Source organism: Macaca mulatta, chromosome 18, assembly GCF_049350105.2.
Source record: "Macaca mulatta isolate MMU2019108-1 chromosome 18, T2T-MMU8v2.0, whole genome shotgun sequence".
Taxonomy (NCBI): domain Eukaryota; kingdom Metazoa; phylum Chordata; class Mammalia; order Primates; family Cercopithecidae; genus Macaca; species Macaca mulatta.
The window spans coordinates 19,178,003-19,201,979 of NC_133423.1; the positions used below are offsets into that span (position 1 = coordinate 19,178,003).

Below are 23,977 nucleotides of genomic sequence, written 5' to 3' on the forward strand. Positions count from 1 at the left end.
TCAGTTTTATGGGGCTCTGGTGCAGTTTCTTACTGCACCAACTCGTGCTATTTCCAGCGTGTTTATGTCTTTACTCTCATAGCCTTCCAATCTTGTCCAAAAGCCACCAGGATAAAACAACAGTGGAGGAGCATTTGTAAACTGAAGGCAATTGATTTAGAGTAAAAAAAATAAAATGCCAAGCCCCTGGGGACCAGAGTCTTTCTGCCATTGCATGTGAAAACATTTTGGTGGCTTCAACAGTGAAAACGAGTTTAAGTGATATTATACACATAAATATTTGTGTAGCAGGTTCTGCACCTTTAATATCCGGGGCAATAACCCAGATTTTGACTTACGCAAAATCTGAGTTGTGCAAAACTGTGTGGAAGGGAACGATTGCATAAGCAGGGATGTAACTGTCCCGTTACGTGGTGGGAACTGAGATTGAATGAATCAGTGTATCAGTGACTAAACCCAAAATTGGAAAGGCAGGAGAAAAATCCTACACACACACACACACACACACACACATGCTTGTTTTTTAATTTCCTCTGCCTCAACTTCAATTCTGCTGAAAAAGGGCTTAAGAAAGGCTTACCTACCAGTAATTTACATGGGGGCATACATGATCTTCAGGAACAGGGGTGAGGGATAGGGGAAGGAAAGCCAAAACAAGAATGTATTATCTAGTAGGTCATTGACACAAGCATCTGGTGCTCAGTCCTGCTGGAACCTTCTGAGAAGCTTTACAAAATGCATTTAAGAACTGGCCATTAAAGGGGCCAGGGGAAAAGCATTTATCCATGAACCCTGTTGCCACTGGGCCCCACTCTGGGTGGCTCTTTTGAGCAGCTCCTTGTTAGAGATGCACCAGGGCTGGAGGCAGGAGTCGAGGAGAGACCTGGCATGAGACGCCCTCTGTGGCCATATTTGTGGGAAGCTGGCAAAGCCCGAGTGGACCTGGTCACCATGGCCACAGCCAGAGCAGGAGTGAGGCCAAGAGGAACAGGAAGTGATACTGCATGTGACGTGCCTGATACACACAGGGAGTGGGGGCCGGGAGGTCAGGAGTGACGTAGGCTTCAGAGTGGAGCAGAGTGGGGTTAGGAGGAGCAGAAGGCCATATCTAAACCCCAAACCCAGCACATGATGTGACAAGCGTATATACTGTTAGAGAGACAGAAGATTTATGTGATGATGGACATCTGAGTGCTAGGAAAAATATATTAAAGATGGGGATTCTCCTGGAAATTTGAGGAGATTTGTCCTCAGAACAAACAAACAAAAAAATGGTACTCCGTCTGCTGTTAACTTAATCAATTCAGTAGGAACTGGGGCTGAGTAAGGAAGCAGATCCTCCAGTAGCTGTCAGAAAGAACTGGGACATCAACATATCCTAGTCAAGCCAGAACTGTGGCCTGAGCTTCCTGTCACCAGAGATACCTGATCTGGAAAAATGTGTCTGGTACACTGAAGATGAAATGGTGCCTCTGAACTGTGGACGCTTCCCACTGGAATGGCTGTGAGGCACTTTCTGTTTTTTCCACCCTTCTTATGAATGCAGAAAACTGGGAATCTGAGAGGGGTAGTTCCCACTGCTGCTCAGTAAAGAGGCAGAAACTAGAACCCAAGCTGTTAGTCAGGGATTATGTAGAGCCATAAAAAAAGACAACTGAAAAACAACATCTCGAACAGCTTGGGGGTTGGTTTTTCTCTCATGGTGAGAGGTCCAGAGATAGACAGTTGCTGGCATTGGTTCAGTGGTGAAGGTGCCAGGCCACATTCTCTGTGACTCTGCAGCCTTTCCCTCAGGGTCAGTCACAAGATGGCTGCTGCAGGAAAGCCGCCTTGCCATGAGAAAGGCAAGGGCTCAAGAGCCCAGCCTGACTTCTGCTTACATTATATTCATTGGAACTGTATCACATGGCCACCCTTATCTTGGAGAGCGGCTGAGAAATATAATTTCTTCAGCTGGCTACTTTACATTACATCAGGTCTCTCTAGTAAGGAATAACTGTGGAATGGGTACTAGGCAGGCATTTAGTGTTCTCGTCTACAGAGGAACCCCAGAAAACCATCCATGTTTTTTTCCCCTCTGGATATTTGAGGAGAGACAGACGTGATGAAAAGCTGTAATGTATGTGCCAAATCATGCCCTGTCTGTGGTACTTGGCTCAAGCACCACTGGCCCAATCCTACTAACCACAGGACCTTTACTGTATTTCCAGAATAAATTATTTCGAAGGCAGATTAGTGCTTTAACAAAACAATGAACATCACAGGGAACCTTCACATGGGAACTTTCTCCTTTTTACTCCCCAAAGACCCAAGAAGTCTAGGAAGTTGGTCCTCAGAAGAAGTCAGAGGTGATGGTATGACATTCAGAGTTTAAATTGGAAATAATTGGAAACAATTTTCACGTGAGCTACATTGTTGCTGCTGAGACTATATTTGGGGTTCACTACGAAATGCAGAAGCTAGGGTGTTCATTTGCATCAGGAGAGAAACAAACAGACGTTCCGTATACATTTTTTTTGCCTAAAATGGCAACTGTTACAGGAAGCAAGTAACACAGCAGAGAAAATAACCAGAGTAAATAAAACGCTAGAAAATCAGGAGATGATGATGAAAGCCAGGAGCAGCTTTTCTGAGGCCAAATTTTGGAATTTTACGTTGTTTATTTCCCTCCCCCAGAGTCTGGCTGCTGCTTGGCAGATGTCAATACGCAGTATACTGGTTTGCATTTCCAGGCAGTCTGAATTAGCAAATTATTTGTCAAAATAAGAAGAAGAATGCCTTTCTCGTGCCACAGACTGGGTGAAAACATTTGCAAAACACATATTTCATAAAATATTTAGAGTGTATAAAGCACTCTTACAACTCAATAATAAGATAAGCAATTTGATTAAAAATGGGCAGATCTAAATGGAAATTTTACCCTAGACAAATGATGACAAATAAGTAAAAAGATAACAAGTGGAAAGATGCTCAATATTATTCATCATTAAGGAAATGCAAATTAAAACTACAATGAGATATCAGTATACTTTCACTGGAAAAGCCAAAATTAAAGTGATTGACAATGCCAGGTGCTAGTGAGGACATGGAGCTACGTGCTTGTGTACTGCTGGTGGGAATATAAAATGGTATAGCTACTTTGGAAAAGTATGGGAGTTTCTTACAAAGTTAAACATATACTTCGTATATGACCCAGTAATCTCACATATTATTACTGATAATAACCCCAAACTGAAAACAATCCAAATGACCATCAAAAGATGAATGGAAAAATGCATGTGGTAAATCCATACAGTGAAATATTACTCAGCAATAAAAAGTAATGAACTATTGACACATACAAAAACATGAATGAATCTCAAAAGCACTATGCTAAGTGAAATAAGCTGGCCACAAAAGACTAAATGCTGCATGGTCCTATTTATATTGTAGAGGAAGAAGAATAATTTTTTCTTCAACCTTCACAGGATCTTAGTTAAAATAGACCCCTGTAACTAAAGATAGATTAACAAGAGAAACACAGGCGAGTTTATTAACAGGCATATTTCATATATACGTGAGAGACACCCAGGGAATGAGTGTTTCCCAAGGAAGTGGCTTTGAATTCCAGCTTATATAGCATCTTCAACAAAGAATAGTACATTTTTAAAGAAGTGATAAGACAGAAGAAAGGACTTTGAGTATTTAGGGGTGGCAACTTGTGGGAAGGGAAATAAATGGCAGATAAAAGCCAGTTGGTAATGCGTGGTAATTTAGATTCCTCTGATAACCAACTCCAGGATCATAAGGGTCTAAAGTTATCTTCAGTGGTTAACCTTTGTTCTGCCTGATAGAAGGGAAGGCAGGTAGGATACTTTTTTGTCTTCCTATGTTTATGTCCTGCTTTTGGGCAAATAGAGGAAGGAGAGAGAACTTTCCTGTATCTGCTTCTTCTTAACTGCCTACAGCTCAGCAATCCTTCATATTTTGGGGGTGGTATATTCTGGTCTCCCACAATATGAAGTTCCAGACTCAATGATTACCAGATGCTGTGAGTAGGGAGAGGGGATGGACTGCAAAGGAGCATGAGGGAACATTTTAGGGTGATAGAAATGATCTGTATCTTGGTTGTGGTGATGGTAGGTAACTATGCATTTGTTGAAGCTCATCAAACAACATGCTTAACATCGATGAATTTTAATGTATATAAGTAATACTTCAATAAAGCTGGTTAAAAATGCCATGCCTTTTTGAGCATTGTTTGAAACTTCAGCTTATAGGTAGAACATCAAAGGGAGCTATTTGTCAACTTGTGGGGTGTGGACACCCTCAGGCTTGCCAAAGATGAGCATTATCTTCTCCCAACACAAGAGCCATGGTCTGGAGCTCAATACTTGGGCACGTCCACACTTTGCAGCTCAGTTCATAGCTGGGTCAAGGAGGAAGAGGCATTGTTGGGAATAAAGAGTTGAAAGATAATTTTCAAAAAAAGATAAATTCATGACTCTCATAAGGATATAAAAATGAACTCATGTTAAAGGGTTTACTTTACTCATAATGAGAGAACCCAGCAGATGTTATGCTCAGTATGGAATAAGATAATGAATAAAATGTAAAAGAGTAAAGGCATGTTGAAATGAATGTGTAAATGGAGGCAAAATTTGTTTCTCCATGGTGGGGAGGGTATTCCCTGCCCCAGTCAGAATTCATTTGTGTGTCTACAGACAAAATGATCCTGTGTTCCTGGCAGTTGCTTATGCTTTACACAGTCGTGGAATAGTTCCCATAGAGTCAGAATCAGATTATGGGGAAAGGCATGTTATAGACAGTGTCTATTTTCCCACTGAAACACAAATTTTGGCTGGGTGCAGTGGCTCACGCATGTAATTCCAGCACTTTGGTAGGCCGAGGCCAGCAGATCACCTGAGGTCAGGAGTCTGACACCAGCCTGACCAACATGGTGAAACCCTGTCTCTACTAAAAATACAAAAAATTAGCCGGGCATGGTGGCAGGTACCTGTCATCCCAGCTACTCTGGAGGCTGAGGGAGGAGAAGTGCTTGAACACACGGGAGGCAGAGGTTTCAGTGAGCTAAGATCATGCCACTGCACTCCAGCCTGGGCAATAGAGTGAGACTCCATCTCAAAAAAATAAAATAAAACAATTCCCTACCTAGGGACTCCATAAAGTCTTCCTGGAACCACAGAGAAAAAGGCAGCTGCGTTTTTGATTGTAGATTTTGCCATTGCCTTTTATGGCACTCTCAGGCTTTCTCTCCACTCTCACAGTGAATACTGCAGAAAATTCCCTTTCCCCCTGCAGAATTCGTTTGTGAAAAAACACCTCAGTGGGATGCGAATTTATTTTTCTGAACACTTCGGAGAATCTTGTTGCTCCAGGTAGCAAGTAGCCTTTTGTATACCAATCATATTCATGTAGCTTCAGAATATCCTCACTTTTGTGAGAATGAATAGACAGAGCCGTCCTGAGGCATGGCACTTGCTGAAGGTAAAGTTCTTGCCTCTCAAACCCATTCCATCCCTCCATTCTCCATGTTCCAAAGGTCAGAAGTGAGTGATAAATCACATTAATATCCATATTTTCACAGCTTTGGAACATAAATGCTCACTTGCAAAACTTCCATATTTTTGGATCAATTTTTATTATAAATTTTCCTTCCCATACTAAAATTAATGTCTGTAACAGGATAGTTGAAATAAACTTCCTACATAACTTTTAGAATTGTGCGGAGGCCCCAACAACCCAATATCTAAATAGAATACAAGTGATCTTCAAGTTAAACTTGTTTTGTTGTTGAGTGTGATGATTAAGTGCAGAAAGAGTAATCAGACAGGCTTTGGGTTAAATCATTGATCTCCCACATACTGTATGATGTTCAACAAATTACCTAACCTCCATGAGTCGTCTTTTCCTTTGTACACTTGGGTCGTTATGAGGATTAAACGGACATGCATATAAAGCACTTAGGATACTGCCTGGCATATGTAGAAGAGGTGTTGAAATAATCAACTGTAAATTACATGAACAGGGTAGTGACAGGAGGGCAGAATTATCTATTTTATTCCCTGTGCTACCATAGTGCCTGCCTGATTTTTATATTAAGATTTAAATATGTATAGAATGAATGCTCAATGAATGTTGATATGATTGCAATCTTACACCTTGTCTATTTATGTAATGAACTGCATCACCATGACTAACAGCTTGAATATTAAACTCTTCTCTAAACTAACCTTCTGTAGAATCTGTTATTTATTTTTCTTGTAGTCTCTAGGACTGTAGTCCTTATATTCTTAGCTAGTGACACTTCTCCTTCTTTTCTTTGTTATTTTGCTTATGTATTCAATAAAGTCTGTGCCAAGCATGGAGCTAAGCTCTGCAGAAAGATAGATGAGTGGAGTATGATTCCAAGTTGCTCATAGTCTCGTGGGAGAGAAAGATCAACACAAACAATGATTACAATGTCAGGCAAATGTTTCATAATATGAGTGAGGACAGGATGGTTGGTAGCTCATATAAAGGGCTGCCACCTTATCCTGAGAATGGGTCAGAGGAAAGGCTTCCTGGAGGAGGTGATGTTTGAGCTGAGTCTTGAAAGATGGTAGCTACTGGCCAGAAGATATTGGCCAAAAACATTGCCGATAGAGGGCAAGTTCAAAGACACAAAGATATGGACAGCATATCTTACTTGAGTAGAATGCAGGTACATCTGAAGATGTTAAAATTTGAGATCAGAGAAATAGTAAGGGTCAAAACCTGAAAGTCTTGACAGTCATGCTAAGAGCTTTGAGCTGTATATTGACAATATAGGTAAGCCCCTGAGTGATTTAAAGTCAGCAGTGACATAAACCAATGTGCATTTTTAGAAACAAAATTCTATTGGCAATATAGACTAGAAGAGGCAGCATTGCATCTAGAGAAATCCATTAGGAGGTGATTGCTGTCATTAGTAAGAAATTGTGAAGGCCAGAGTTGAAGCAATTAAAGAGACATGAGTTCATTGCTTTACGAAGTAGAATTCAGTAAACAATTTGGGATAGGCAAGAGGTAGATAAAGTTGGGGGGAAAGTACAAAAGATTGTGGCTTCACTAGAACAGTTGACACTTGAACGACATGGATATGAACTGTGGGTCCACTTATATGCAGATTTTCTTCTGCCTCTGCCACCTCTGAGACAGCAAGAGAAACCTCCCTCTTCCTCCTCCTCTTCTTTGACCTCCTGATCATGAAGATGATGAGGATGAAAACCTTTATGATGATTCATTTCCATGTAAACAATATGATATGGTTCAGCTGTGTCCCCACCCAAATCTCATCCTGAATTCCCACGTGTTGTGGGAGGGACCTGGAGGGAGGTAATTGAATCATGGGGGCAGGTCTTTCCGGTGCTTTTCTTGTGATAGTGAATAAGTCTCATGAGATCTGTTGGTCTTGTAAGGTGGAGTTTCCCTGCACAAGCTCTTTTGCCTGCTACCATTCATGTAAGAGATGATTTGCTCCTCCTCGCCTTCTACCATGATTTTGAGGCTTCCCCAGTCACATGGAACTGTAAGTCCATTAAGCCTCTTTCTTTTGTAAATTACCCAGTCTCGGGTATGTCTTTATCAGCAATGTGAAAATGGACTAATACAGCATAGTAGTTTTCTCTTCCTTATTGTTTTCTTAATAACATTTTATTTTCTCTAGTTTGCTTTATTGTAAAAATATAGTGTCTAATACATATACAAAATATATATAACACATACAAAATATGTGTTAGTCAACTATTTCTGTTATTAGTAATGCTTCTGGTCAACAGCAGACTATTAGTAGATAAGTATTGGAGGAGTCAAAAGTTATATGTGGAGTTTTGACTGTATGGGAAGATGGGGGTTGGCACTCCTAACTCCTATTGTTGTTCCAAGCTCAACTCTATTACTATAAACAAGGAAAGGGAATGTTAGAAAATAAGTAGATCCTGGAGAAAAGAAAATATTCAGCCTTAAATAGATATTGCTGGGTATGTGCAATATTTAAATGGAAATCTAGATTTGCCTGTCACCAGCAAAGTTGTCTTATGGTAAAGAAAACTTTGAGTATAGATGATAGCACCCACTTATATATGGAGGATATGAACAGGAAGACCAAGGATGGAACTTAAAAGAACCCTAAAATTCAGGAGGCAAATGGAAGATCAAGAATCAGCAAAGGAAACACAACGAGTAGCCAGAGGTAGGAGAAACTGTGGTGAAATGTAAAAGGAAAGAGATTTTCACAGCAAGATGTCATTAATAATCTAAATTGTGACATAAAGGTAAAAAAAAAAAAAAAAGGCCCAGGAAGAATCCATTATACTCTTTGGTGACTATTAAGTGTGGTCAAGTTAATGCAGGTAATTTAAGTGCAGCACTGGGGAATGATGAATCCCATGGTTTAGAGAGGGAAATGGAGGTGAGGAAGTCAATAGTTCTTGATTGTGAAGACAGGAAGGAGAGAAGTGAGAACTTGCTACAGACATGGGGTCAAAGGTGGGCTCTTGTTCAGGTTGGTGCAAAAGATCTGAGGATGGATAGCAGTAGAGGGAAAAGAGCCATATAAGAGCCCTTCTAGAAAGGTAGCTGAAGGAAAGGCAATGAATGCTGTGACCAAGGACAATGTTTCAGGCCTGGGCTTGTTTTTAGTGTCTGACCCAGAAGGATATGCAATTCTAATTGTAGGAATCAAGGAAGACGGTGAACCCTGGAGGCAAAGCTGATGTATCTGGAGGAAAAGAAAAGTCTTGAGGGTGTGTACTCCTTCCTTCCTTCAGGCTAGTGTTGAGTGATGGAGCACAGGGTTGGGTGTTGGAGGACTCTTGCTGTGAAAGGCACAGAAGTTCTTGCTTTTCATTCCTGTCCTTTAAGGACCTGCTCTTATACAATGCTAGGTTTGGCTAGGATCGTAACACTCCTGGTTCTGTACACATGATGTAATCCTCACTTTCTGTTTCTAAGCATAATCCGCAGCACAATGAATGCATTTTCTTCTATGGGGTGGGAGTTCTGGGCACAAGCTGCCACTGCATTGGCAGGCAGGTAGTGAGAGGATTATCAAATTTGACATCGTCTTTGGTATAACAAGATCCTTGAATTTTCAGAGGACTTTTAAAATTCATTTCTAGATAATTATAAAAATCAAAGCTAAATTTGCATTTCAGGATGAGAAATTATTGATAATGACGGGCATTTTAGTTCTATTTTAGTAGCAAATTGAAACATTTTAAATTGTCAATGGTTGCCAAGAACCTGGACAATCATTCCGGGATGTTGATGCTTGGTATCTAAAATGGCAATTTATGCAGGTCTCGGTGACATGTCAGGAGTCTTGGCTGGTACTGTGGATGATTACAGTGTGATCTTGACCATGCCTTCTTGACCAGGTCTGCCAAGTATTTCAAGCAGTTACTGTTTGTTTGGTTTTTTTTTTCCTATCATTTACTTGGAGCTGTGTGAAGTCATATATAAGCTGGACTCTTGGGTAAGGTATATGAAACCAAATTTGCTTGCTTTTCCAAGGAATTTTGCTCATATGATAATTTGGAGCTCCCATTGTGTCTACCAGACCAAGAAAGGTGTGAAGACCAAGTGACTCAACCTAAGGAAGTTTTCTTAGGTCAAGTTTCCACAGGCTAGAGATGCCCCATGAACAGGATGGCCTCAGACTTGGGCAATCTGGGGAACTTTCACGCATAGCACTGCAAATTGTGGGCCCAGACGTCCAGGTGCACAATTACATGTAAAGAAAGCAGTGCTTCACTGGAGATGCAGGAGTGGATTCTGGGCCTGGACCTTCCCTTTTGTGTGAGCCTTTGCACTGATGCTCACTCAAAATAAAATAGGGGCTATGATGAGAATCAAGGAAACACATTCCTCTTGTATTCAACTAAACTGTACTGAGTACCTGGTAGGTACCAAACACTGTTGAAAGTAGTGGAGATATAACCATGATCAGGACAGACAGTTCCTGCCGTCCTGACACTGACAGTCTACTGGGTGTGAAATTATCTTGGCAATGAATGTGTCTTGGTCAGTGTATTAGTTTGCCGATACTGCTAGAACAAAGTGCCAGAAACTAGGTAACTTAAAACGATAGAAATGTATTCTCTGACAGCTCTGGACGCCAGACATCTAAAATTAAAGTATCAGCAGGGTTGTGCTGGGCTTCCTCCAAAGGCTTTAGGATCAAGAATCCTTCCTTGACAGCCCTTGCCAGCAAGACTTGTAGATGTACCACACTAATTTCCATCTTTACATGGTCTTCTTCCCAGTGTGCATGTGTCTCTGTGTCCAAATTTCCCCCTTCTTATAAAAATACTATGAATATTGGATTTAGGGCCCACCCTAATTCAGTACAACCTCATCTTAACTTGATTGCATCTGCAAAGACCCTATATCCAAGAAAGGTCATATTTGTGATTCCAGGTGAACACAAATCTGTGGGGGGATGGGGCAGGGAAGAGAGCTATTCAACCCAGTACAGTCAGTTTACTTCTGGGTATACTGCATCACTAACAGGAGGATTTGATGTTCTTCAAGCCCTGGGAAAGTGACTTGTATGTTACCCTTAATACTGGCCGATAGATTGCAACAAGCTATTTGCATTCCCGCCTGACACTACTTGAGAGAGGAGCAAGTAGTCAGGTAGTGGGTTGATTTCCATAAACACTTCCCAGTGAATTTCTCTGAAGCAGATAGACACTGCAGTTTACCCACTTCATTCACCAATATTGACAAGGTTCTGGCACATAATAAACACAAATAACATCTTTTCACTGTCCCGGAGCTAGGGACCCTGAGCTATGGGATCCAGGAGGATGACTACAAGCCCTGGTGTGTTGAATTTGTCTTGAAATAGAGAGGTCTATTCATGTTACAAGGCTAAAAAGTAGTCTAAAGGATGAACAATAGATTTTCTTCTTCGGAGTGGACTGTCTAGTAAAAAGTCTTGATAGGTAGTTGGATAGAAAGAATTGAGACTGATAGGCTGCTGGGATGTACCGAATAGTCATAAAAGTTGCTAAAAGATTGGAATACCTTCCTTATAGTTGTTAAATAGCCACTGGTGGATTTTTGTAATTTTTAAAAATAATTGTTTGTTGTGTAATGGAATATATTTTACACAGAAAGTAGACATAGTACAGGTCTTCGGAGGAGGTGGGCAGGGGAGAAGGAGACATTATCAGAGAGCATGGGGTGCAGCGGAGGGAAACCGGCAGCATGGACTTTGCTGTAATAAAATGTAAGTAAACTGTGGCACTACTCAATAATAAATAGGCTCAGCTAACAGCACATTAACAAATCAATACCTACAAAACCTGCTTGCTGTACAGGTACAGTGTATATCACATAGCTCTGCCACAGAGTTCTGGATTTAGAGAAACTAGAATTTTCTCTCCTTATCAAACTTTTGTCATTTATAGTTAGTCATGGCATCTTAAATAATTCTATTAATATAAACTTTAAAAAACCTGTCTACCCACCTATGTAAAAAAAAATTACTTTATTCCCTTAAATTTAACTTAATTGCACTACTAATCAGAATTCTTGGTAAAAAAAAGTTTTTTTTCTGTGTGTATCTTGGACAAATCTGTCAGTGCAAGTTAGGGTGCTGAAATTTGATACATTCCCTGTTTGTGCATGTGTGATGTTTTTATGAAAGTATTTTTTAAACAGCCTGTAGCAATAATGATGATAAACATAATGATAACAATTATAACTCTTTGTAGTTATTTCAAGAGAGTTTATTATGTACCAGATGCTGCTTTAAGCCCATAACGTATATTAATTATTTCATTCTTACAATAATCTATGAAAATTTTATATCATCCCCATCCCAGGTAAGGAAGTGGAAGCTCTGAAGGTTATGTAGTCTGCCCCAGAGCACACTGTCAGTCAGCAACAGGACAGCAATTTAAACACAGGCAACTTGGCTCAGGGTCTTTGGACTTGCAAGAGGGAAAGTTGAATCAGCTCTCACAGAGCCCCTGAAGCACATCCCAGAACAACTGTGTGCTACAGACAGACACCGCTAGCTGGTACCTTGGTGTGCTGTGGTCTGCACTGGTGCCGCCTTCCTTGGGGTCCTTGCCTTTACTTAGCTTACCCTTTCACCTGTGGCAGACTCGCAGTCTTGGGGTACCAGGTTCCGGTCTATTTCTTACATCGTTTGTTCACTTAATGATCAATTTTGTTTACCTTCTTTTTTATTGAAAAAATCATTGTATATAGTGGTACCAAATTTTCTTTCAAATGCTACTTTAGAAGAAATTTAAATATCTAGATGTAAATTCATCTTTTTACTGAACTCAGCTTGTAGTAACTCAGTCCGTTATGTTTTCAAAAAGTTTTTTCCATCAACAGATGAATGAATAAAAATGGGCACATACGATGGGAGTAGACTATAAAAGAAAGGAAATGTGGACACATGCGACGACGTGGATGAGGCTTGAGGACATTATGCTATGTGAAACAAACTAGACGCAAAAAGGCAAACATTGTATGTTTCCACTTATATGGGACACTTGAAATAGCCAGCTTCATAGAGACAGAAAGTAGAATGCCAAGGACTGAAGAAAGGGGAGAATAAGGACTTGTTTAATATGTAGTGAGTTTCAGTTTGGAAAGATGAAACAGTTCTGGAAATGATGGCTGCTCAACAGTGTGAAAGTGCTTAACACTTCTGAGCTATGTACTTAAAAATGGTTAAGATAGTAAATTTTATGTTATGTATATTTTATAACAATTTTTTAAAATGAAAAAATGGTTTTTAAATGATCCAAAGTAGTATGTGTTTATGGAAACAAAATTTCAAACTCTGTGAAGTAAAAGGTAGATCTTCCTTCTGGTAGTGATACAGGTGGGCTGGGGAAGGTCCCCAAATGCCAGTGAGACCTCAGCCCTGGCCAGTGACCAGGCAAGAAGGAATCCAAGGACAAGTCTGAAAATAGTGAAAGTACAGAGATTTATGGCACAGGGAAAAGTACACACTCAAGAAAGGGGAATGCAGGCTTAAGAGAGTCACACAATGGACTTTGGGGCTTTTATCATTATAGATTTCTTTAACCAAGGGGTGGAATATTCATGAAAATTCCTGGGAAAATGTGAAGATTTATTGCAATAGTGGTGTTACCCATTTTTACACCAAATATGGGTGTTCCTGGAACTGTCATTATAGTGGCAGATGTGTGATTTAGTATGCTAATGAGAGTATAATGAGGTCAAATCCAGCACCACACTGGGTCCAGTGTGTCTTAGCCAGGTTGGCCCACACCATTTTTCATGGTGCTTTCAGTCCCTAGCCTATGCAGCTATTTCAGTCGTTCGCTTTTTGCTAGCCATGTGAAGCTGCTGCTTGGAATTTTCTACTCTTCTACAGCCACCCTGAATTATTCCTGTCTCCTTTTGCCCTCCCCACCCCACCATCCTAGAGGTAAAATTGTCAAGTTTTTGATTATGTACTTTCAAAACCTTTCTCTGTGTATAAAAGGCCGTGTGTATGTGCTGTGTGTGTATACTTTTGAATTCTGTTCTGTGCTTCGATTCTAGCACTTGATTTCACGATACGAGGCTGCCTTGTGTGTCATTATACCATAATTTATTTAGTCAGTGTCCCATGGCTGGATGTCTAGCCTCTTTGCATTTTGGTTGTCGTTGTTTTGCTGTTACAAACACCTCTATAATAAACATCCTTTAAATATACAAATAAGCCACTTTTGGTCTTTGCATTAGTACCTCTCTGACCTTGAATACATGAAAATTGACCAGCTTCACCAGTTTGTAGAGGAAAAGGAAGTTGTGGGGGGAGAAAAGGGAGACAATGGATGAGGTCATGACCTGGCAGTGCAAAGCTTCCTAGTATGGTGTCTGTTGAGAAACACTGAGCCCCCATCTTCTGGAGGTGATGTGACTTCAGTTTCTAAGAACCCATTTGAGGAAAGCCTCCACATTCTCCTGTGTTTAATGGAAGAACAAGTGGAGAAGATGTTTTTTATATTCTGTGAGAAAATTCCTCCTTGGGGATATAAATATTCCTCGGGAAGTCTGCGCTGAGGCTTAGCCCAGGATTGCCAGCTGCGGGTTCAACCCTCTCCTCAGCAGGGCCTCATGGTGCATGAGAGGAGGTACCAGAAGATTCTGTGGACTGGACTTTAAGGCACCTTGAGTTCATCCTTGAAGGAAATGAAAATATTTTACCCCAGAATATATTTCTTTGACATATTTTGAGATGGCTCCCACAGGGTCAGCTGACTGACATGGCCCTGCAAAGCTTTGCTAATACAAAGGTAAAATTTGGTTTCCTCTTTTGAATGGGATTTTTGTATAGTATTAATGTGGGGGAAATTTACATCTGTAGAGAATCTCCATTAATGCAGCCAGGCTTTTCCTTGTCCAGATCTAGGAGAGATGACTGAGAGTCTGACATTTTAAAGATCTGAGAGACATTTACCATCTATTCTCTCTAAGGGCTGCTACCTGTGAGGTTTCATCTACATGACAAGACCACCTTTGCTAGCCAGGCATCTTCCTTTCTCCCTCCCTTAACCTATCTTGTCACTAAAACCTATGTTTGCCTGTGCTGTGAGCCTGCATTCTTTCTGGAACCCCCAGATGGCATATAAGCTTCTGAACCCTATTGGAGGGCTGAGTCTTCATTGTGAAGGCTCCTGTGTATACACGTTGCATAAATCTATACGTCTTTTCTTCTCTTAATCAATCTGCCTCATGTCACTGATTTTCAGTGAACCTTCAGAGGGCCGAGGGGGAAGCGCTAGCTTGGCCCCTTCAGTTTGGCACAGGGAGTATTGTGATCATAGCTTTGCTCTTCTGGAAGCCACAGTTAACAGAATCCAGGACATCGATCAGCCAGCAAAAGGGTAAGAATTTCTTATCAGCCAGGTTCCTGGCCCCTCAACCTCTCTGTACAATCCAGTCAAGTGGATGGTAAAAATCACTGTTTCTGTTACCAGAAAGGAGTCCTGATTCAGACCCCAAGAGAGGTTCTTGGGTCTCACACAAGAAAGGATTCAGAGTGAGTCCACAGTGCGAAGTAAAAGCAAGTTTATTAAGAAAGTAAAATGGTGAAAAGAGAGCTACTCCATAGACAGAGTAGGATGTCCCTGAAAGTAAGAGGAGGGACGCGTCCAACCTAGGTACAATGCTTGTGTGTGTGTATATATATATACACACACACATATACATACACACACACACACACACACACACACATATATACACACACACACATATATACACACACACATACATACACACACACACATATATATACACACACACATATATATGATAAAAATAGCTCTTGGGGAGATGTGATCTGTTACAAGGGTTTGTGATAAAGGATTACTTTTCTTAATTACTATATTTTGCAAGAATTGATATTATTATCTTTAAAGCAAAATTAGGAATGCCCTTGTCCTCCAGATATCAGGCTATTTGGATACTCCCAAGTCTGGGTCTGCTTCAGTAAACACCGTAAATTTGTTCCCTTAGCCATAAACATCTAGAGCCTAGGAATGCCTATTTTCTGAGAATGCAACCCAGCACGTCTCAGCCTCATTTTCCTAACCCTCATTCAAAATGGAGTCACTCTGGTTTGAACGACTCTGGCCTATCTACCCCCTCCATTTACAAGAGTATCCTTAATCCTAAGGGTTGCAGGATTATATAACTTCTTCAGGCTGAATAGGGGCGATGGTATTCCTGTCTAACTATTAGGGTCTCTTGCATTCAGGATAATGCGAAGCTCAGTCAGAGAGCATTGGTATGGTGAAGGTCATTCCTAACTCCAAGTTCTGACAAAAGGTGATACCCGGAAGATTAATAAGTGTCCAGTTTAAGAAAGCATGGAGTGAGCTGGTCTTGGATTTCTACACAAATAGTACAACCACAATATATTCCACAACAGCAAAGCAAAATAAGAAAAATAATTCCAAGTAAACTAAACTAAATTGAAAGCCTTTCCAAGAACTACACAGTTGTTGGAACCAAGCCAATATTGGGTCAACTGAGAGTGCATCAGTGGCAGACATGTGAGTGTGTAAATTTTTCATATGCTGGGTAATATGTGAATAATCTGGAACATACACACAACATTTGGTTTTGATCAAAGCACAAGTTCCTCCTTGGGCAACTATTAAAATGTCCAAAGCCATATGGTTTTGTAAGGCTACCTGTCTAATCTGAGATGTTTCCTCAGTTAGAAGGGTAAGGGCATGGTGTGTATTACTGAAGGGCATAGCCGTGTGCTTGGCCAAAGTTTCAACTTGTAACTCTATACTGACTGTAGCTGCCTATGGAGAAAACATAGCCATTGAAAAGAACCACTAAGATGTCCACTTTTGTTGCTTATGGAGAGCTTTTACAATTTCCCAGTTAGATGGGAGAGAGTCCAATTTGGTGAGGGTATGTCCTGGGAGATAAGGTCAACTCCACGTACACCTTTCAGTTCAGTTATAAGGTAAGTATGCCCAGTCATGAGTTCCACAAGCCCATAACCATCCCCAAGGAGAAGGGTAGACACGAATTTTTGGCAAATTATTTTGCCATCCCATCCAAAACTGGTCTGGTAGAAGAAGGGTCTGATTACATTGTTGAAATGACAGCCATCTCGTATCCTGGGTTTCAGTCTTGTGGTGACTATTGTGCCTTTCAAAACCTAGAGGTGCCTTGCCCAATACCTGCACTTGAACAGTTGTTATTCACCCAAGTTCATTATGTAAAGCATAACCTAAATTTGGGGTGGAGTTTAGCTGTTTTTGATTAGTTTTAAAAAGTGCCTTCTTGTCTCTTTATAGGAGGGAAAGGGGCTAAGGCTCGTGTGGCTCTGATACATGGAAAAAGAGGAGCTCTGTTCATCATGTTCAGTTTCCCAATCATAATAAAATCCCCATAGACTTAGGTTGGCCAGCTGAATATGCCAGAGCAACCTGGAAGTGGAGGAAAGTGACAATTCTCCACATACCCTACGGTTCGTGTGATTATGTAGAGAGGCTAAAATCTGTGCCCACTCAGTAAATAAGTTACTCTCTGCATGATTTCAACTTACATCCAAAAGTAGAATGCCAATCCATATCTTTGTTACCCATCCCTTTTATTTCTTCTGAACAGCAGTCAGAGGTCACTGGTTGGCTTACAGGAATAAAAGGGATCCATCTCTTGGGTTCTGTCGGCCTGTGGAATTTCATAAGAGACAGGTTTAATTTGAGATAAGTGGTCCCAGCTGTTTATTCCCAGAAGTTTAACTGCAGATGGGGTACTAAGAAGAACTCGATAGGGTTCCTTCCATTTTGGGAAAGTTGATCTGCCGGGTATCCTTCCTTCCAAATTTTTAATAGGACCCAGTCTCTAGGCTGGGTTATAACAAAATTCTCTTCCTAGTGGGGGAAGGAAGTCTTTGATTTCCATATTCAAGGAGTGCATTTTGCACTTGTCCTAAGTTGATTACATAATTCTGTAGCTTGAAAGTATCTATGTCTATTAGGAGGTCTGTAGTTAAGAAAGGCCTTCCATACATTTTTTCAAAAGGGCTGAGCTGCAGATTTCCCTTAGGGACCACTGGAAACCATAATAAGGTTACAGGGAATAAAGACAGCCAGGTTTATGATGTCGTTTATAATTTAGCAAGTCGTTTTTAGAGTTTGATTAGCTCTGTCTACTTTCCCTGAAAACTGGCCTCCACGCTGAGTGAAGGCAGTGCTGAATTCCTAAGGCAAAAGATGTGTTTTGGGCAATTGTCACTGTGAAAGATGTGCCATTATTGCTCTGCAAAGTCTTAGGAAGCCCAAATCTAGGAATTATTTCCTTTAGTAGAAGTTTAGAAACCTCAATTGCCTTTTCAGACTGGGTAGAAAAAGCCTCAATCCAACCAATAAAGGTGTCAATGAATACTAATAAATACTAAAACACTTTACATGGGGGCATCTGAGTATAGTTTATTTGCCAATCTTCACCAGGGTACGTTCCTCTATGCTGAACAGGCCTTATTAGAGGAGGAGGTAAAGATTGGTTATTTGGGTTATTCTGGGTACATAATTCACAGGCCCGAGTTACCTGTTTTACTGTTTTAAGTAAGCCTTTTCCTATAAAAAGCTGCAACATTAATTGAAACAGGGAATCTCTTCCCAAACGAGTAGAGTTACGCAAATGCTTAACTATTTTCCACTGATTAGCAACTGGTATTAACAGTTTGTTGTTATTGATAAGCCAGTCAGAAGGATCTTGAATTAAACCATAACCTTTAGCCCATTCTTGTTCCTCTTTAGTATACCTAGGTTCTGTCATTACCGTGTGTGAAGGCACTAACATACCTACAAGTCCAGCTGGCTCCTTTACCGCTGTTGCCTCAGCAGCTGCATCTGCAAAAGAGTTTCCCTTAGCCACACTAGAGTCTCCTCTTTGATTTCCTCTGCAATGGATTACAGCTAATTCCGTGGGCAGCAAAACAGCATCTAATAGATTTAAAATTTCCAAGTGATGTTCTATAGGGGATCCCTTAGCAGTTAGGAGTCTCCGTTCCTTCCAGATAGCAGCATGAGAATGAAGTTCCAGAAAAGCATACTTAGAATCCACTTACATGTTCATTCTTAAGTCCTTTTCCAATTGCAGGGCTCTAATACGAATTACTAATTCTACCTTTTGAGCTGAGGTAGAAGCTGGCAGGCCTGAGGTTCAATTACCTTGTGTTCACTGACAACAGCATACCCAGCTTTCCCATTTCCCTGGTGCACAAAGCTACTTCCATCTGTAAACCATTCTACTCAGGATTTTCTAGAGGTTCATCCTTTAAATCTGGATGGCTGGAGTAACTTGTATACAAGAATAATCTAGGGCACCTGTAGGTTCAAGCAAGTAGGTAGCTGGATTCAACGTCTGGCATACTTTAAGTGTTATATCAGGAGTGTCTAGTAACAAAGCCTGATATTTCAGTAAGTGTCCCCCTGTTATCTACTGGTGTCCTTTAGCTTCTAGGACTCCTTGTACTTGGTGTGGGGTTAAAACCTTCAGATTTGTCCTAAAACCAGTTTATTGGCTTCAAGAGAGCAGTTGCAGCAACTGCCCTGAGGCATCCAGGCCATCCCAAAGTGACATGGTCTAATTGCTTAGAAAAATATGCCACTGGTTGGGGAATATCTCCCAATTTCTATACAAGGACACCTAGAGGTATTCCCTGTTTTTCAGCCATATAGAGGAAAAATGGCTTATTAATATTAGGGATTCCTAGGGCTAGAACTAATCCCAATTTCTCCTTGAGGGCATTAAAAGCTTGTTTACAGTTACTATCCCATTCAGTAAGATCTACATCTGCTCCTTTCAGAGCCTAATATAAAGGCTTAGCTATATGCCCAAATCGAGGCACCCAAAAATGGCAGAAGCCTGCCATCCCTAGGAAAGCCCACAGCTGCTTTCTAGTTTGGGGTTCCGGAATGCCCAAGATAGCTTCCCTTCATTCTGGTGTGATTGCCTGAATGCCAGGGGTTAGTACATAATCTTAAGTATTTAACCTCTTGAGTCAAAGTCTGGGCTTTATGTGGTGAGACCTTATACCCATTAGCTCCCAGAAGATTTAGCGACCTGATGGTATTTTCATCTGAGTCTCTTTTGGTTGGGCTAGCAATCAGCAGATCATCTACATATTGAATAATAGTGCCTTTATTTAATTGTAACATCTTTAATTCTCTAGCCAGTGTGATGAGGGCTGTCCCTAAGCCCCTGGGGAAGAACTGTCCAAGTTAATTGAGAAACTAAATGAGTATCAGGGTAAGTCCATTCAAAAGCAAAAATAAATTGTGAATCAGGGTGTACTGGAATGCAAGAAAGAAAAAAAAGGCATCCTTAAGATTTAAAACTGTAAACCAATTGGCATCTCCATAGACCTGGGCTAACAGCATGTAGGGATTGGGCACTATAGGATGTATGGGAATGACAGCCTCATTGACAGCTCAAAGATCTTGGACAAATCTATAGTCTTCATTTGGCTTTTTAACTGGCAAGATTGGCGTATTACAAGGAGACTCACAGGGCCTTGACATCCCAAATTGCAAAATCTTAGCTATTAATGGTTGAATCTCTCTTTGTGACTCTGGCTTTAAGGGGTATTGTGTCTTCCAGGGATATGGGACACCAGGCTTAAGTTGGATGTAAAGTGGGGAAACATTTAAGATTTTGCCTGGAACCTGAGTGTCCCATACTATAGGGTCTACTTGGGAGATTACTTTAATAGGTAAAGTAGATAAGTCCCCTATTGACTTTCCTCCCTTATCACAGGAAAGGAGGAGGAGTAACCCCTCTTTTGTCTTGTGATTTCCAAAAGACCACTGTCTGCAGCTGAGTCAACAAATCCCTTCCCAATAGAGGGGTGGGGCACTCAGGCATGATAAGAAAGGCATGTGAGAAAACCAAAGTCCCTGGAGAACAGCTTAGAGGATAGGTAAAATGACATCTGTGGGCTTGTCCACCTATCCCCACGACCATAAAGTTTTGGGGTGACAGAGGCCTGTTATAATGGGTCAAAACAGAGTAAGCAGCCCCAGTATCAGGGAAAAAATTAATATTCCTACCTGCCACATCAAGGGTTACCCGAGGCTCCTCTGGTGATACAGCTAGTTGTCTGATAAGAGCTGTGGCAGAAGGTCTCGGGCCCCATCACTCTTGGGCTTGCCTGGCTATTTTAGCCATTATTGGTTCAGGTACCGATGGCTCCCTTTGGAACACTGGGCAATCACTCTTCCAATGGCTGGTTTTCTTACAGTGTGCACACTGATTTATGCCCAAGGCATGGTGACTCGGATGCCCAGTTTTGAGCTTCCCACCTTTCAGCTTCCCTTGTTCAGGCCAAGAGCCAGGAGGGCAGTCCCATGCTGGAGGTGACCTTAAGGCTGCAGCCAAGAGCTGCACCTTATGGCAGGTCCATCTTGCTCTTTCTGCTTCCTCTGTTTTGTCCCTGTTATTAAAAACTAAAAATTCCATACCCAAAAGCTGCTCCATAGGAGTTTGGGGACCCATAGCTGCTTTTTGCAGTTTCCTACAGATATCGGGGCAGACTGGGTTATAAAAAAATGTACTCCCCAAAGGGTTTGTCCTTCCCTTGAGGCAGGATCAGTGTTAGTATATTTCCTGATTGCCTCAACTAAACACCCTTGAAACAAAGCTGAATTCTCATCTTTCCCCTGAGAAACTTCCTTAGCCTTTTCATAGTTAACAGACTTTTTCATACATTTCTTTATATTTTCCAACAAACAAGTGACCGTAGGATCTCTCCTCCCCGTGTCGTTACTGCCCCTTTGATAGTTCCACTCTGGATCTCGATCTGGAACTGCTATACCTCTTGTCTGATATATATAAATAAATAATGGTTTGGGTTGCAAGACAATACCTCATCTGCATGGGCCCTAGCTGTCCCCAAAATGCATTGTTTCTCTTCCACTGTAAAACACAGAGACAACAAAACCTTCAGATCCTGCCAAATTAAACTATAGGTCAGAGTTAATTTCTCAAACTCATCTATGAATTTTCCTGGATCTTCAGAGAAATAACCAAACTTCTCTTTACATAGCCAAATGATCCATAGAAAAGAGAATATGTGCTCTCACAGTGCCTTCTTCCCCATTTGCCACCTCTCTAAGTGGACAAAGGTTTGCCTTTGGAGGTTGATAGGAGGCTCCACTATGAGTAGTACTCGTTGGACTAAGTTCATCAGGGAGTGGAGGGTATAGAGTGGGACTAGATGGGTAAGGAGGAGGGGATGAAGGGTTCTCAATAAAACTTTCAGGTGAACTAGAAGGATAAAGGACTGACACATCTGAATCTTCAGAGCTGACTGAAGGAGGTTCTGCTCCACCCAAAACTGTCCGCTGAACTGCAGGGAGCTTGCATTAAAGGATCATCTATTATGTCTAGCTCTTTTTTTTTGTTTTCTTCTCATCAAACATGCACATGCCTGCTGCAGCTTTTTATCCTGACTGAGCTGCAAAAATGCTTGAACATATGGTATTTCATTCCATTTTCCCTCCTGCTTGCAAAACAAATTGAGTTGAAGTATAGTATTAAAGGCTATAATTCCAGTAAGAGGCCATTTCTCTTGTTTTTCCAAGTAATACCAATTTTGGGAATGCTTCTTCACTGAAGAGGCTATTGGACTGAGTCAGTGTTACGTTACTGGAAATTCTAGTTTTCAATGGTCAGAAAATAGACCTTTTAAATTAGGCTTCTAAATTAGAACACACACACACACACACACGCGCGCGAGATCTCTTATTTTAAACAATTAATACAAAGATCAAATTAAAGGAAGGTCACACAATTGTGTCATGGCTAGCCTTAGAAATTCCCTTACAAAATTAAATAGCACAAATCTCACCTAGAACAAAGTTAACATCCTTTGCACACTCAAACTAGCTGCTTCTAATTCCATGCAGGATTCATAATGAAGGAAGCATTTTTTTATTAAGGGCTCTATGGATAGAAGTCAGCTTAAATTAATAGCGGATATCCAAGCTATTATACAAATTTTAAAGGCTTTTCTGCCTTTTCTCTTTGGAAATTTTTTTCCAGTAGACTACAATCTTTTTTAAAATCCCTCTGCTCACTTTCTTTCTTAAAATTTGTCCTCCTATTTACTTTTATTCCTCTCTACTTCTCCTTCCTTTTTGCCATCTTTAGTACCACATTGAAAAAATCTAAAGAAGACTTCTAATGACTCCAACTCCTTAAGGAACTCAGAAAAAAACAACACTCATCACGTTTTTGGGGGGTCTTCTGCTTTCCTTGTGGAGTTTCAAGAGTTATGCGCAAGTTCCTCTTAGGTCTCAAATTTTGCTCTCTTTTGTGTTGTATTAGCTGAGTTCTTTGGCTTTTGGGGGTACCAGAATTACACTGGATTATGAAAAAACCTGACCTTGGTGTGTGTGGTGGCTAGGCAAGAACTACAATGTTAGAAGTGGCTGACTGTAGTTGCTTACAACAAAATGATTATTACTGCTGGGGGCTAGTCATTTTTTTGTGTGTTTATGGAAGAAAGAGCATGGTTTAAACACCTAGAAAAGCATCTTTGTAATATAGTACACTATGTAAACATTGCATAATGTGGTCCCTTGGATTTTCCTTTTTTGAGGAACCCAGGCTGCAGTAAAATGATTAATTTTTAAAATTCTAAATGTTCTGCCTTCCAATAGCATCTGCTTTTCATATATTTAAATTCTTAGGCCCTAAAAACTACAACTACTTTCTTGGCCCTGTTCCTTAATGGGTTCTGCCCTAAACTCAGTGATCCAGTTGAAAAACAGAGACTAAATTAAAAGCTACCTGTTGCAGGAAGTCAGGGACCCTGAACGGAGGGACCAGCTGGAGCCGTGGCAGAGGAACATAAATTGTGAAGATTTCATGGACATTTATCAGTTCCCAAATAATACTCTTATAATTTCTTATGCCTGTCTTTACTTTAATCTCTTAATCCTGTAATCTTCGTAAGCTGAGAATGTATGTCACCTCAGGACCACTATTTTACAAATTGATTTAAAAATGTGTGTTTGAACAATATGAATTCAGTGCATCTTGAAAAAGAACAGAATAACAGCAATTTTCAGAGAACAAAGGAAGACAACCATAAGGTCTGATTACCTAAGGGGTCGGGCAGAATAGAGCTGTATTTTTCTTCTTGTAGACAGCCTGTAAATGGACATGCAAGTAGGAGAGATATCAGTGAATTCTTTTCCCAGGAAGGAATATTAATAATTAATACCCTGGGGAAGGAATGCATTCCTGGGGGGAGGTCTATAAATGGCCACTCTGGGAGTGTCTGTCTTATGCTGTTGAGATAAGGACTGAAATATACCCTGGTTTCCTGCAGTACCCTCAGGCTTATTAGGGTGGGGAAGAAACCCCACTGTGGTAAATTTGAGGTCAGACTGGTTCTCTGCTCTCGAACCCTGTTTTCTGATGTTTAAGA

The 23,977-nt window shown here is 40.8% G+C and overlaps 1 long non-coding RNA gene across 2 annotated transcripts in view; it reads left to right on the forward strand.

Annotated features, from left to right (window-relative positions):
- The first annotated feature begins 7,420 nt into the window (after positions 1–7,420).
- Positions 7,421–23,977, forward strand: part of LOC144336465 (uncharacterized) — a 146,585-nt gene continuing 130,028 nt past the window's right edge. Inside the window, exons 1-2 of one of the 2 annotated variants that reach the window (XR_013408291.1) lie at positions 7,421–7,549; positions 8,698–8,765. This is a non-coding gene — a long non-coding RNA (uncharacterized LOC144336465). The remainder of the gene's footprint in view (positions 7,550–8,697; positions 8,766–23,977) is intronic. The other variant, XR_013408292.1, reaches the window with a different exon arrangement.